General features: G+C 34.6%; 1 long non-coding RNA gene across 1 annotated transcript in view; it reads right to left on the reverse strand.

The window, feature by feature from the left end:
* Positions 1-16,278, reverse strand: part of LOC133562403 (uncharacterized) — a 28,086-nt gene that overhangs the window by 5,136 nt on the left and 6,672 nt on the right. The window contains exon 2 of the long non-coding RNA XR_009808898.1: positions 13,843-13,926. This is a non-coding gene — a long non-coding RNA (uncharacterized LOC133562403). The remainder of the gene's footprint in view (positions 1-13,842; positions 13,927-16,278) is intronic.

Raw genomic sequence — 16,278 nt, forward strand, 5'->3', positions numbered from 1 at the left:
AAAGCAAATTTTGTACTTTTCTATCACAAAGTTTATATGTTTACCTTCTAAAGTCAGTATGTCACCTGACTGTACACAAGTTATATGATTGTTTACTTTCACTTTCTAAAGTCAGTATGTCACCTGACTGTACACACGTTATATGATTGTTTACTTTCACTTTCTAAAGTCAGTATGACACCTGACTGAACACACGTTAGGTGATTGTTTACTTTCACTTTCTAAAGTCAATATGTCACCTGACTGAACACACGTTATATGATTGTTTACTTTCACTTTCTAAAGTCTATATGTCACCTGACTGTACACACGCTATATGATTGTTTACTTTCATTTTCTAAACTCAATATGTCACGTGACTGTACACAACTTATTATTGTTTACTTTCACTATCTAAAGTCATTATGCCACCTGACTGTACACGTTATATGATTGTTTACTTTCACTTTCTAAAGTCAATATGTCCCCTGACTACACACGTTATATGATTGTTTACTTTCACTTTCTAAAGTCAGTATGTCACCTGACTGTACACGCGTTATATGATTGTTTACTTTCACTTTCTAAAGTCAGTATGTCACCTGACTGTACACACGTTATATGATTGTTTACTTTCACTTTCTAAAGTCAATATGTCACCTTACTGTACACACGTTATATGATTGTTTACTTTCACTTTCTAAAGTCAATATGTCACCTTACTGTACACGTTATATGATTGTTTACTTTCACTTTCTAAAGTCAATATGTCACGTGACTGTACACAACTTATTATTGTTTACTTTCACTTTCTAAAGTCATTATGTCACCTGACTGTACACGTTATATGATTGTTTACTTTCACTTTCTAAAGTCAATATGTCCCCTGACTACACACGTTATATGATTGTTTACTTTCACTTTCTAAAGTCAGTATGTCACCTGACTGTACACACGTTATATGATTGTTTACTTTCACTTTCTAAAGTCAATATGTCACCTGACTGTACACACGTTATATGATTGTTTACTTCCATGTCTTTTATTGTAGCTGCCTGCTCTACTGACTGACTCCTTTAAACAAAATAGAACTTTTCTCCATTTCTTGATGCAGAGTTACTGTTGTGTTTACTTGCTGAATGTACTTTTGTCACCTTTAAGATGGGAAAAAAAAGCTATACAGAGATTTTTCCACTGTTATCATGTTTGTTTACTGACTGTTACAAGATAAAAACCTGCCAAACTACAATCATATTAAATATATACATACACACACACACACATATATATATATATATATATATATATATATATATATATATATGTGTGTATATATATACATACATATATATGTATGCATATGTATATATGTATGTTTGTATATATATGTATATATACATATATATCATAAGGAAAAGTGTATGTGTGTGTGTGTGTGTATAAATATGTATGTATATATTTGTGTATATATATGTATGTATATATTTGTGTATATATGTATGTATATATATGTGTGTATATATTATATAAGTGTATATACATTGTGTATATATATACATGTGTATATGTATACATACATACATTTAAAATATATATACATATGTATGTATATACAGTATATATATATGTATATATACATACATTTATTTTTTCATAAGGAAGAAAGGTGTATGTATGTATGTATATATACATATATATGTATATATGTATATCATAAAGAAGAAATGTGTTTGTGTGTGTGTATATATGTGTATATACATATATATGCCTATTTATGTGTATATACATATGCATGTATATATTTGTGTATATATATATATGTATGTATATATTATATACATGTATATACATTGTTTATATATCTATATACATGTGTATATGTATACATACATACATACATTTAAAATATATATATACGTGTGTGTGTGCATATATATATATATATATATATATATATATATATATATATATATATATATATATATATATATATATATGTATGTATATGTATAAATATATATAATTTAGAATTGGAATGAATAAGAATCAGAAAGTCGGATGATGTGAATTGATTTACCGAATTGCGTCTGTCATCCAGCTCTCCAATGATCATAAATCTGGTTTGATTAACACTTTAATTGATGTCAGTTTTCCGGTCAAGCAGTGATAAAACGCTAAATTGTGCCAAAATGTGAATTAAATAAACTAATTCTACTGCTAATAAACATGATATTTATTGATTGTGTGGAATTGGTTGTCTATTACCTTGCGCCCCCCCTGAAGTTAATGTTCTTGTTTTGTTTTTTTTTGTATGTGTGAAGTTATTGACTAAAAATCTAGACTTAGACTTAGACTAAGACCAACTTTATTGTTCCAGACAGTAGCTCAGTTCCAAAGGTTGGAAAGGGTAAGGATGGAAAGGATGTCACGGTTGGTAAAAGCTGGACCCAAAAGCAGAGTTGAAGTTGGAGGGTTAGTATTGAAAAGAGCAGAGGGAAAGGAGGGACCTCTTAGTCCTTTGAGGTCGGTAAGCACAACCAAAATGATTGCATACATTAGGTTATAAAGAGCACTGTCTATTTTTGAGGAACTGAAAGGATTTTAAGTGCGCCGTATAGTCTGAAAAATATTACATGAAGTGAATTATATTTATATAGCGCTTTTCTCAAGTGACTTAAAGCGCTTTACATAGTGACACCCAATATCTAAGTTACATTTAAAGCAGTGTGGGTGGCACTGGGAGCAGGTGGGTAAAGTGTCTTGCTCAAGGGCAGAACGGCAGTAACTAGGATGGCACAAGCGGGAATCGAACCTGCAAGCCAAAGAGTTGCTGGCACGGCCACTCTACCAACCGAGCTATGCCGCCCCACATAAGTTATTTTTGGCCATCGTCGATTCTTGCTGTTTTTGTCGGTGGTGTGCTTGTGTGACCTTTGCTGAGGTCAACTTAGCGGGCTTCCTAAAGCTTTAGACATGTCTTCATAACCTTTTCTAGCCGGATAATCAATCAATCAATCAATCAATGTTTATTTATATAGCCCCAAATCACAAATGTCTCAAAGGACTGCACAAATCATTACGACTACAACATCCTCGGAAGAACCCACAAAAGGGCAAGGAAAACTCACACCCAGTGGGCAGGGAGAATTCACATTCAGTGGGACGCCAGTGACAATGCTGACTATGAGAAACCTTGGAGAGGACCTCAGATGTGGGCAACCCCCCCCCTCTAGGGGACCGAAAGCAATGGATGTCGAGCGGGTCTAACATGATACTGTGAAAGTTCAATCCATAGTGGCTCCAAGAAAGCAGTGAGAGTCCCGTCCACAGGAAACCATCTCAAGCGGATCAGCAGCGTAGAGATGTCCCCAACCGATACAGGCGAGCGGTCCATCCTGGGTCCCGACAAGCGGTCCATCCTGGGTCTCGACTCTGGACAGTCAGTACTTCATCCATGGTCATCGGACCGGACCCCCTCCACAAGGGAGGGGGGGACATAGGAGAAAGAAAAGAAGCGGCAGATCAACTGGTCTAAAAAGGAGGTCTATTTAAAGGCTAGAGTATACAGATGAGTTTTAAGATGAGACTTAAATGCTTCTACTGAGGTAGCATCTCGAACTGTTACCGGGAGGGCATTCCAGAGTACTGGAGCCCGAACGGAAAACGCTCTATAGCCCGCAGACTTTTTTTGAGCTCTAGGAATCACTAATAAGCATCTAACACGCAGATTTCTTGCCGGGACATACGGTACAATACAATCGGCAAGATAGGCTGGAGCTAGACCGTGTAGTATTTTATACGTAAGTAGTAAAACCTTAAAGTCACATCTTAAGTGCACAGGAAGCCAGTGCTGGTGAGCCAGTACAGGCGTAATATGATCAAACTTTCTTGTTCTTGTCAAAAGTCTAGCAGCCGCATTTTGTACCAACTGTAATCTTTTAATGCTATTAATAAATGTCAGTTACTTTTATTCGGGGGACACTTTTCCTGAATTTCTTTGTCTGGTGGCACCATGTCTTCTCTTTGGGGACTTTTCAATCGTTTTCAGAGAGATTCTCTTGATCTGAAAGGTCAAGCAGTCATGGATATTTTTTTTGTAACATGTACTCTTTGCATTTAGAGCTGAGTACTTTTTTTAAAAAATCTTCATTTTGCGTTTACTTAAATTTTGAAATGCGGTACTTCATTCACGTAAAATCAAACGGTATCACACTCGGGTATCTTTGTGACGTCAGGTTCCGTTGCAGACTTGGCACCGGCTCAAGCATTCGGCGGGGGAAACAAGCAGTCAAGCACCGATGGTGCGTTTTATTTCTACTGGGATGTCGGAATTTCCTAGTTCCTCGTCGGGAAAGTTGCGACTGGAGCGCCTTCCAGGTTGGATTTCCTAGTCTCACCACTCTCGATTTGGCTTACAAACAACAATACGAGCTTTCTAATAACCACTATTCGCACTTTTGATTACTTTTTGCTGCACTTGTAGTAGAAATTTCGGGGATTTAACTTGGGGCCTCATCCTGTTCGTGACGCCAATTTCATGTAGCAGAAAAGTTTGAATCTTAAACAGGAACAATAGAGAATTTGTTACAGGAGTTTATTTACTCATAATCAGATAGTACAAAGTTGGATTGAATGGATATGATTACAGACAGTGTCTCATGAGACAAAAGATGGTGAACCCTCGTGAACGGAATTAAAAAGAGCGCACACCAGGCTTGGTCTTTCCTTCTTATTTATACACTCCATGATGGCCTGATTTTGGCATAACAACTTATGCAAGTGTCCAATGTTCAAATGTCACCCCACCAACAGAACCAGCACCTGGTCAGGGTGACTTGACCTCTTATGTCGGGTCCCTCCCAATGCATTCAGTTTAGAGGTAACCTTAGGACAGAAATTTTCCACTACAACTAAATCGGCCATATACAATTTATTGTTCTACGTTTATATAATGAAATGTTACTGTAATGTAAAAAAAATGTTTTCATGGTGTATATACACGTTTCACATTGGTCCGAAGGTTGCAGAAATGCCAACGACGCAATAAGAAAAAGCTCGAAAAGGGTTAAAAACCCCACTTTTCGGTAATTTGCTAGCTCGAAGTAAAAAGTATTTATTTCATGGCAAAAAACAAAATCTCCAAAAAAGAGCACCAAAGCGTATGGATGGCTGTGCAATAATGAAACTAAACAGGCTACGAAATAACAAAAGAAAACGCTGGAATACAGCAAAAACTTACACAATGTCCAAACAACTGAAACTTAAATACTTATTAGCATTATTAGCATTCAGCTACTTTCAATGTCAACAAATACATTGATTAAAAAAAAAAAACGTTCCAACGTAAGTGAAGTAAGGCTCCACTTTTCCCAAAAATACGCTAGCTTCATGCTAATATACATTGGCTTTGCTATTGACATGCTACTAATTAGCATTAGAGATTTTACATGGCAAATTCAACACCTCCAAATCCAGTAGTCAAACTACAACTAATATACACGTTATAATTAAACAGCTAGTGGGTAAAAAATACAATATTTACAGTACAAACACTTTGTAAGACTCAGAAAAAAATAAAAAATACTTGTTTTGAGTACTCCTCAGCAGTTTCTGCGAGAACACTTGTGCATGGTCGGGACTTAACGGGAAGGTCAGGTTGCATCATAGCAATAAATGGCAAGAACCCAATATGCGGAAGGCAGCTCGCAGGTAAAAAGTATTTATTTCATGGCAAAAAAAATTTTTTTCCCAAAGAACAGCATCAAAGCGTAGGGATGGCTGTGCAAAAATGAAACTAAACAGGCTATGAAACAACAGAAAGGAAACGCTGGAATACAGCAAAAACTTACACAATGTCCAAACAACTGAAACTCAAATAGTGTTTCTTGGATATGTCGTATAGTTGCTACATATTAGCATTATTAGCGTTCAGCTACTTTCAATGTCAACAAATACATTGATAAAAAAAAACGCTCCAACATAAGTGAAGTAAGGCTCCACTTTTCCAAAAAATACGCTAGCTTCATGCTAACATACATTGGCTTTGCTATTGACATGCTACTAATTAGCATTAGCAATTTTACATGGCAAATTCAACACCTCCAAATCAGGTAGTCAAACTACAACTAATATACACGTTATAATTAAACAGCTAGTGGGTAAAAAATACAATATTTACAGTACAAACACTTTGGAAGGAAAAAAATAAAAATACTTGTTTTGAGTACTCCTCAGCAGTTTCTGTGAGAACACTTGTGCATGGTCGGGACTTAACGGGAAGGTCAGGTCGCATCATAGCAATAAATGGCAAGAACCCAATATGCGGAAGGCAGCTCGCAGGTAAAAAGTATTTATTTCATGGCAAAAAAAATAAAAAATTCCCAAAGAAGAGCATCAAAGCAGAGGGATGGCTGTGCAAAAATGAAACTAAACAGGCTATGAAACAACAGAAAGGAAACGCTGGAATACAGCAAAAACTTACACAATGTCCAAACAACTGAAACTCAAATAGTCTTTCTTGGATATGCCGTATAGATGCTACATATTAGCATTATTAGCATTCAGCTACTTTCAATGTCAACAAATACATTGATTAAAAAAAAAAAACGTTCCAACGTAAGTGAAGTAAGGCTCCACTTTTCCCAAAAATACGCTAGCTTCATGCTAATATACATTGGCTTTGCTATTGACATGCCACTAATTAGCATTAGCGATTTTACATGGCAAATTCCACACCTCCAAATCAGGTAGTCAAACTACAACTAATATACACGTTATAATTAAACAGCTAGTGGGTAAAAAATACAATATTTACAGTACAAACACTTTGTAGGACTCAGAAAAAAATAAAAATACTTGTTTTGAGTACTCCTCAGCAGTTTCTGTGAGAACACTTGTGCATGGTCGGGACTTAACGGGAAGGTCAGGTCGCATCGTAACAATAAATGGCAAGAACCCAATATGCGGAAGGCAGCTCGCAGGTAAAAAGTATTTATTTCATGGCAAAAAAAATAAAAAATTCCCAAAGAAGAGCATCAAAGCAGAGGGATGGCTGTGCAAAAATGAAACTAAACAGGCTATGAAACAACAGAAAGGAAACGCTGGAATACAGCAAAAACTTACACAATGTCCAAACAACTGAAACTCAAATAGTGTTTCTTGGATATGCCGTATAGTTGCTACATATTAGCATTATTAGCGTTCAGCTACTTTCAATGTCAACAAATACATTGATGAAAAAAAAACGCTCCAACGTCAGTGAAGTAAGGCTCCACTTTTCCAAAAAATACGCTAGCTTCATGCTAACATACATTGGCTTTGCTATTGACATGCTACTAATTAGCATTAGCAATTTTACATGGCAAATTCAACACCTCCAAATCAGGTAGTCAAACTACAACTAATATACACGTTATAATTAAACAGCTAGTGGGTAAAAAATACAATATTTACAGTACAAACACTTTGGAAGGAAAAAAATAAAAATACTTGTTTTGAGTACTCCTCAGCAGTTTCTGTGAGAACACTTGTGCATGGTCGGGACTTAACGGGAAGGTCAGGTCGCATCATAGCAATAAATGGCAAGAACCCAATATGCGGAAGGCAGCTCGCAGGTAAAAAGTATTTATTTCATGGCAAAAAAAATAAAAAATTCCCAAAGAAGAGCATCAAAGCAGAGGGATGGCTGTGCAAAAATGAAACTAAACAGGCTATGAAACAACAGAAAGGAAACGCTGGAATACAGCAAAAACTTACACAATGTCCAAACAACTGAAACTCAAATAGTCTTTCTTGGATATGCCGTATAGATGCTACATATTAGCATTATTAGCATTCAGCTACTTTCAATGTCAACAAATACATTGATTAAAAAAAAAAAACGTTCCAACGTAAGTGAAGTAAGGCTCCACTTTTCCCAAAAATACGCTAGCTTCATGCTAATATACATTGGCTTTGCTATTGACATGCCACTAATTAGCATTAGCGATTTTACATGGCAAATTCCACACCTCCAAATCAGGTAGTCAAACTACAACTAATATACACGTTATAATTAAACAGCTAGTGGGTAAAAAATACAATATTTACAGTACAAACACTTTGTAGGACTCAGAAAAAAATAAAAATACTTGTTTTGAGTACTCCTCAGCAGTTTCTGTGAGAACACTTGTGCATGGTCGGGACTTAACGGGAAGGTCAGGTCGCATCGTAACAATAAATGGCAAGAACCCAATATGCGGAAGGCAGCTCGCAGGTAAAAAGTATTTATTTCATGGCAAAAAAAATAAAAAATTCCCAAAGAAGAGCATCAAAGCAGAGGGATGGCTGTGCAAAAATGAAACTAAACAGGCTATGAAACAACAGAAAGGAAACGCTGGAATACAGCAAAAACTTACACAATGTCCAAACAACTGAAACTCAAATAGTGTTTCTTGGATATGCCGTATAGTTGCTACATATTAGCATTATTAGCGTTCAGCTACTTTCAATGTCAACAAATACATTGATGAAAAAAAAACGCTCCAACGTCAGTGAAGTAAGGCTCCACTTTTCCAAAAAATACGCTAGCTTCATGCTAACATACATTGGCTTTGCTATTGACATGCTACTAATTAGCATTAGCAATTTTACATGGCAAATTCAACACCTCCAAATCAGGTAGTCAAACTACAACTAATATACACGTTATAATTAAACAGCTAGTGGGTAAAAAATACAATATTTACAGTACAAACACTTTGGAAGGAAAAAAATAAAAATACTTGTTTTGAGTACTCCTCAGCAGTTTCTGTGAGAACACTTGTGCATGGTCGGGACTTAACGGGAAGGTCAGGTCGCATCATAGCAATAAATGGCAAGAACCCAATATGCGGAAGGCAGCTCGCAGGTAAAAAGTATTTATTTCATGGCAAAAAAAATAAAAAATTCCCAAAGAAGAGCATCAAAGCAGAGGGATGGCTGTGCAAAAATGAAACTAAACAGGCTATGAAACAACAGAAAGGAAACGCTGGAATACAGCAAAAACTTACACAATGTCCAAACAACTGAAACTCAAATAGTCTTTCTTGGATATGCCGTATAGATGCTACATATTAGCATTATTAGCATTCAGCTACTTTCAATGTCAACAAATACATTGATTAAAAAAAAAAAACGTTCCAACGTAAGTGAAGTAAGGCTCCACTTTTCCCAAAAATACGCTAGCTTCATGCTAATATACATTGGCTTTGCTATTGACATGCCACTAATTAGCATTAGCGATTTTACATGGCAAATTCCACACCTCCAAATCAGGTAGTCAAACTACAACTAATATACACGTTATAATTAAACAGCTAGTGGGTAAAAAATACAATATTTACAGTACAAACACTTTGTAGGACTCAGAAAAAAATAAAAATACTTGTTTTGAGTACTCCTCAGCAGTTTCTGTGAGAACACTTGTGCATGGTCGGGACTTAACGGGAAGGTCAGGTCGCATCGTAACAATAAATGGCAAGAACCCAATATGCGGAAGGCAGCTCGCAGGTAAAAAGTATTTATTTCATGGCAAAAAAAATAAAAAATTCCCAAAGAAGAGCATCAAAGCAGAGGGATGGCTGTGCAAAAATGAAACTAAACAGGCTATGAAACAACAGAAAGGAAACGCTGGAATACAGCAAAAACTTACACAATGTCCAAACAACTGAAACTCAAATAGTGTTTCTTGGATATGCCGTATAGTTGCTACATATTAGCATTATTAGCGTTCAGCTACTTTCAATGTCAACATATTTCATTGATGAAAAAAAAACGCTCCAACGTAAGTGAAGTAAGGCTCCACTTTTCCAAAAAATACGCTAGCTTCATGCTAATATACATTGGCTTTGCTATTGACATGCTACTAATTAGCATTAGAGATTTTACATGGCAAATTCAACACCTCCAAATCCAGTAGTCAAACTACAACTAATATATACGTTATAATTAAACAGCTAGTGGGTAAAAAATACAATATTTACAGTACAAACACTTTGTAGGACTCAGAAAAAAATAAAAATACTTGTTTTAAGTACTCCTCAGCAGTTTCTGTGAGAACACTTGTGCATGGTCGGGACTTAACGGGACGGTCGGGTCGCATCGTAGCAAAAAATGGCAAGAACCCAATATGCGGAAGGCAGCTCGCAGGTAAAAAGTATTTATTTCATGGCAAAAAAATAAAAATCCCCAAAGAAGAGCATCAAAGCAGAGGGATGGCTGTGCAAAAATGAAACTAAACAGGCTACAAAACAACAGAAAGGAAACGCTGGAATACAGCAAAAACTTACACAATGTCCAAACAACTGAAACTCAAATAGTGTTTCTTGGATATGCCGTATAGATGCTACATATTAGCATTATTAGCATTCAGCTACTTTCAATGTCAACAAATACATTGATTAAAAAAAAAACGCTCCAACGTAAGTGAAGTAAGGCTCCACTTTTCCCCAAAATACGCTAGCTTCATGCTAATATACATTGGCTTTGCTATTGACATGCCACTAATTAGCATTAGCGATTTTACATGGCAAATTCCACACCTCCAAATCAGGTAGTCAAACTACAACTAATATACACGTTATAATTAAACAGCTAGTGGGTAAAAAATACAATATTTACAGTACAAACACTTTGTAGGACTCAGAAAAAAATAAAAATACTTGTTTTGAGTACTCCTCAGCAGTTTCTGTGAGAACACTTGTGCATGGTCGGGACTTAACGGGAAGGTCAGGTTGCATCATAGCAATAAATGGCAAGAACCCAATATGCGGAAGGCAGCTCGCAGGTAAAAAGTATTTATTTCATGGCAAAAAAAAATTAAATTTCCCAAAGAAGAGCATCAAAGCAGAGGGATGGCTGTGCAAAAATGAAACTAAACAGGCTACGAAACAACAGAAAGGAAACGCTGGAATACAGCAAAAACTTACACAATGTCCAAACAAGCCAAACTGAAATATCTTTCTTGAAAAAAGGAAACAGGTGCGTGACAAAGTCACTGCAGGTGGAACCGGGGCTGCCACCAAAATAAGAGCGCAAAACAGGAACTACAACACCAAACACGGGGGGGGGGGAAAAAAAGCAACTGAAAATAAAACGTGATCTGGTGCGGACGTTGGCCACCCTAGTTTTTAAAAAGTATAAAATGGAAAAAGTGTGTGAAAATTATTTTTGTGGTTTTAATATAGTTTGTGTAGGAGGACAAACATGACACAAAACTTCCTAAACTCTTTAATGTTTGTGTTTATGCTTCACTGATGACAAAATTTGCCGTTGTTTTGTCCCACTCATTTTGCCAGTCCTTGAACTCACCGTAGTTGTGTGGACTGTGATGTACAACTTTCTCTGATGCTGCCACAGACACTTACTTCACGTGTTGTCTTCATTACAACACTTAAATACTTTTTAAAGTCATGTTGATAGTAGGCTGATATAGACACTTACATCACGTGTTGTCTTCATTATAACACTTATATAAGACTTTTAAAGTCATTTTGATAGTAGGCTAACATAGACACTTACATCATGTGTTGTCTTCATTATAACACTTATATAAGACTTTTAAAGTCATTTTGATAGTAGGCAAATATAGACACTTACATCATGTGTTGCCTTCATTAAAACACTTATATAAGACTTTTAAAGTCATTGTGATAGTAGGCTAATATAGACACTTCCATCATGTGTTGTCTTCATTATAACACTTATATAACACTTTTAAAGTCATTTTGATAGTAGGCTAATATAGACACTTACATCATGTGTTGTCTTCATTATAACACTTATATAAGACTTTTAAAGTCATTTTGATAGTAGGCAAATATAGACACTTACATCATGTGTTGCCTTCATTAAAACACTTATATAAGACTTTTAAAGTCATTGTGATAGTAGGCTAATATAGACACTTACATCATGTGTTGTCTTCATTATAACACTTATATAAGACTTTTAAAGTCATTTTGATAGTAGGCTAATATAGACACTTACATCATGTGTTGTCTTCATTATAACACTTATATAAGACTTTTAAAGTCATTTTGATAGTAGACTAATATAGACACTTACATCATGTGTTGTCTTCATTATAACACTTGAATAAGACTTTTAAAGTCATTTTGATAGTAGGCTAATATAGACACTTACATCATGTGTTGTCTTCATTATAACACTTATATAAGACTTTTAAAGTCATTTTGATAGTAGGCTAATATAGACACTTACATCATGTGTTGTCTTCATTATAACACTTATATGAGACTTTTAAAGTCATTTTGATAGTAGGCTAATATAGACACTTACATCATGTGTTGTCTTCATTATAACACTTATATAAGACTTTTAAAGTCATGTTGATAGTAGGCTAATATAGACACTTACATCATGTGTTGTCTTCATTATAACACTTATATAAGACTTTTAAAGTCATTTTGATAGTAGGCTAATATAGACACTTACATCATGTGTTGTCTTCATTATAACACTTATATGAGACTTTTAAAGTCATTTTGATAGTAGGCTAATATAGACACTTACATCATGTGTTGCCTTCATTATAACACTTATATAATACTTTTAAAGTCATTTTGATAGTAGGCTAATATAGACACTTACATCATGTGTTGTCTTCATTATAACACTTATATAAGACTTTTAAAGTCATTTTGATAGTAGGCTAATATAGACACTTACATCATGTGTTGTCTTCATTATAACACTTGAATAAGACTTTTAAAGTCATTTTGATAGTAGGCTAATATAGACACTTACATCATGTGTTGTCTTCATTATAACACTTGAATAAGACTTTTAAAGTCATTTTGATAGTAGGCTAATATAGACACTTACATCATGTGTTGTCTTCATTATAACACTTGAATAAGACTTTTAAAGTCATTTTGATAGTAGGCTAATATAGACACTTACATCATGTGTTGTCTTCATTATAACACTTATATAAGACTTTTAAAGTCATTTTGATAGTAGGCTAATATAGACACTTACATCATGTGTTGTCTTCATTATAACACTTATATAAGACTTTTAAAGTCATTTTGATAGTAGGCTAATATAGACACTTACATCATGTGTTGTCTTCATTATAACACTTGAATAAGACTTTTAAAGTCATTTTGATAGTAGGCTAATATAGACACTTACATCATGTGTTGTCTTCATTATAACACTTGAATAAGACTTTTAAAGTCATTTTGATAGTAGGCTAATATAGACACTTACATCATGTGTTGTCTTCATTATAACACTTGAATAAGACTTTTAAAGTCATTTTGATAGTAGGCTAATATAGACACTTACATCATGTGTTGTCTTCATTATAACACTTATATAAGACTTTTAAAGTCATTTTGATAGTAGGCTAATATAGACACTTACATCATGTGTTGTCTTCATTATAACACTTATATAAGACTTTTAAAGTCATTTTGATAGTAGGCTGATATAGACACTTACATCATGTGTTGCCTTCATTATAACACTTATATAAGACTTTTAAAGTCATTTTGATAGTAGGCTGATATAGACACTTACATCATGTGTTGCCTTCATTAGAACACTTATATAAGACTTTTAAAGTCATTTTGATAGTAGGCTAATATAGACACTTACATCATGTGTTGTCTTCATTAAGACACTTATATAAGACTTTTAAAGTCATACTACATGCCAAGTGTGCAATAGAACACAACATGCTTTGATTCAAACATACCAGTGTGACATTGTGCTGAACACACCAACATTTTGGAAGGTGATGGCGTTCAAAGTGCTGTTTGATGGTCTCACAGCTGCCATCCAGGCTAATCACCGTCTCTTCGTTAGCTCACTTACCCAAACTCCAGTGGCTTTGCTCCTCACCAAATCTTTATGATGATGACAATTGTCGTGGCAGATATTGATGCCGCCCATTTGGAACTTGTTCAAAGAAAAAAAAAAAAGCACAACTTCAGGATGGAGTCTGGCTTGAGCCCAGTGTCAAGATGCATTAAGACCCATGATGCATTGCGCTTCCACGTCAGACTAACTTTTGCGGAAAAATGTGTTTATTGTTGATTGGCTTGGAAGAAAATACATGCAGTGCTATTATGGGAGTGGCCTTTTGTGTCTCGTGTGTGTGTGTGTGTGTGTGTGTGTCATCAGCAAGGAAAAGTACCATCCATATGAGGACCGCTGAACAAGTTAGGACCGAAATCACGGTCCCGATACGGAAAACCATTGCTTTTAATAGAGAGCCAAATAATAAAGTCCGTGAACATTGCTCCAAAGTCAGTTTTTTTTTGTTGTTGATTTAATGTGCATACAAAAGTAAACATGGACAGATGCAAAGGCGGCAATATATGATAAAACAAGATAAAGAAGCACTTCCCTATTCATCCCCGAAAAAAACCCGCCAGGTGAACAGCTGATTTTACATGTGACCATAGGATGAACAAATACGGTACTAAGACTATAGTGGCCATTAACAGTTAGCTTTCACAGCTGGGTTGCCCAAAGTGCGGCACAGGGGCCATCTGTGCTTTGTGACTCATTTTTCATCGGCCTAAAGGACATTACAAAAACTGAAAAATAGAGATCTCATTTGCACCCCTGGTGGTGAAATCCATCAAAATGAAGGCGGTCCCAAAAAGAACGGATTTGTCAAATTCAATCAATCAATCAATCAATCAATGTTTATTTATATAGCCCTAAATCACAAATGTCTCAAAGGACTGAACAAACCACTACGACTACGATAATTGACAGTGTGTCGGTTTTAAAAGTGCTCCCACTTTGGCCAACATATGAAATAACAAGTGTGTGTAAGAAATTTAAAGGAAGTAAATAATGAAGATTAAAAACCAATTACAAACTAAGAAATTTAGATTTTTTTATACTTAGAGCAGTCTTTTTCTCACAATGTGTCGACTTTTTTCTTAGAAAATTGGCAACAATTTCTCGTATTCTGTTATATTGCAATATTTTCTCGTAAAACTATTACTTTTTAATGCAAAATGGTGACATTTGTCATATCAAATTCTGACTTTTATCAGAACATTGCCAATTTTTTTGTTGTTCTTGTAAAACGGTGAATTTTATTGAGTAAAATTATGACTTTGGTCATAATTTGGCCAAGTAAAATTCCAATGTATTATTATAATATTGTCAACATTTTTAAGCTTTTTTTTTTTATTTACAAAATTGTGACTTTTGTCGAGTAAAATGACAACTCTTTTCATAAAATTGCCAAAATGTTAAGCTTTTCTTGCAAAATTGCAACCGATTTTGAGTAAAATTCCAACTTTTCTCATACTATTGCACAAATGTTCAGTTTTTCTTGTAAAATTTTGATTTGCGTTGAGTAAAATGACGACTTTTATTATGATACTGCCAAAATTTTAAGTTTTTCTTGTGAAATTGTAACCATTTTCTTTAATATTCCGACTCATTTTTCACATCAAGATTTTCATATGTGCATAGTATGTATATATTTTGTGTGTGTGTGTGTGTGTGTTTGTGTGTTCTTGTATTTCTAGCCTTCTTGACACATGAAGAAGGTAAAGTATCTTCCATATGAGGAGGTGTGAAGAAGTGATGACATAAATCATGGTCCCAATAACTTTGCATCTAATAGACAGTCTCATTTTTTTTAAAAGTGCTCCCCCTCTGGTCAACATATGAAATAACAAGTGTATTTAAGAAATTGAAATGCGCCCCTTTGGTCAACATTCATTTTTTTCAAATCAATAAAATTGTAATGTAAAAAGAGACCTACTGTAATAACTTGAAGTAAATAATGAAGATTAAAAACCAAAGTAAATGAACTAAAAGCAGTCTTTTTTTCACAATGAGTCAACTTTTGTCTTAAAAAATTGAGAAGAATTTCTCATGATTTCTGCTTCCGTAATATTGCAATGTTTTCTCGTAAAATTATTACTTTTTTAATGTAAAATTATTACTTTTTAATGCAAAGTTTCTGACTTTCATCACATTATTGCCAATGTTTGTGTTATTTTTGTAAAACAGTGACCTTTTTCGAGTACAATTATGACCTTTGTCATCATTTTGCCAAGTGAAACTCAAGATTATTATCATATTATTGCCAACATTTTAAAGTTTTCTTATATTGATTGACTTTTGTCGAGTAAAATGACGACTATTTCATGAAATTGCCAAAATGTTAAGCTTTTCATCTAAAAGTGCGATTGTTATTGAGTAAAATGCCAACTTTTTTCCAACTATTTTATTATAAAACTGCCAAAATTCCAAGTTTTTCTTGTGAAATTCCAA

This window comes from Nerophis ophidion, linkage group LG01 (assembly GCF_033978795.1).
Source record: "Nerophis ophidion isolate RoL-2023_Sa linkage group LG01, RoL_Noph_v1.0, whole genome shotgun sequence".
Lineage (NCBI taxonomy): Eukaryota > Metazoa > Chordata > Actinopteri > Syngnathiformes > Syngnathidae > Nerophis > Nerophis ophidion.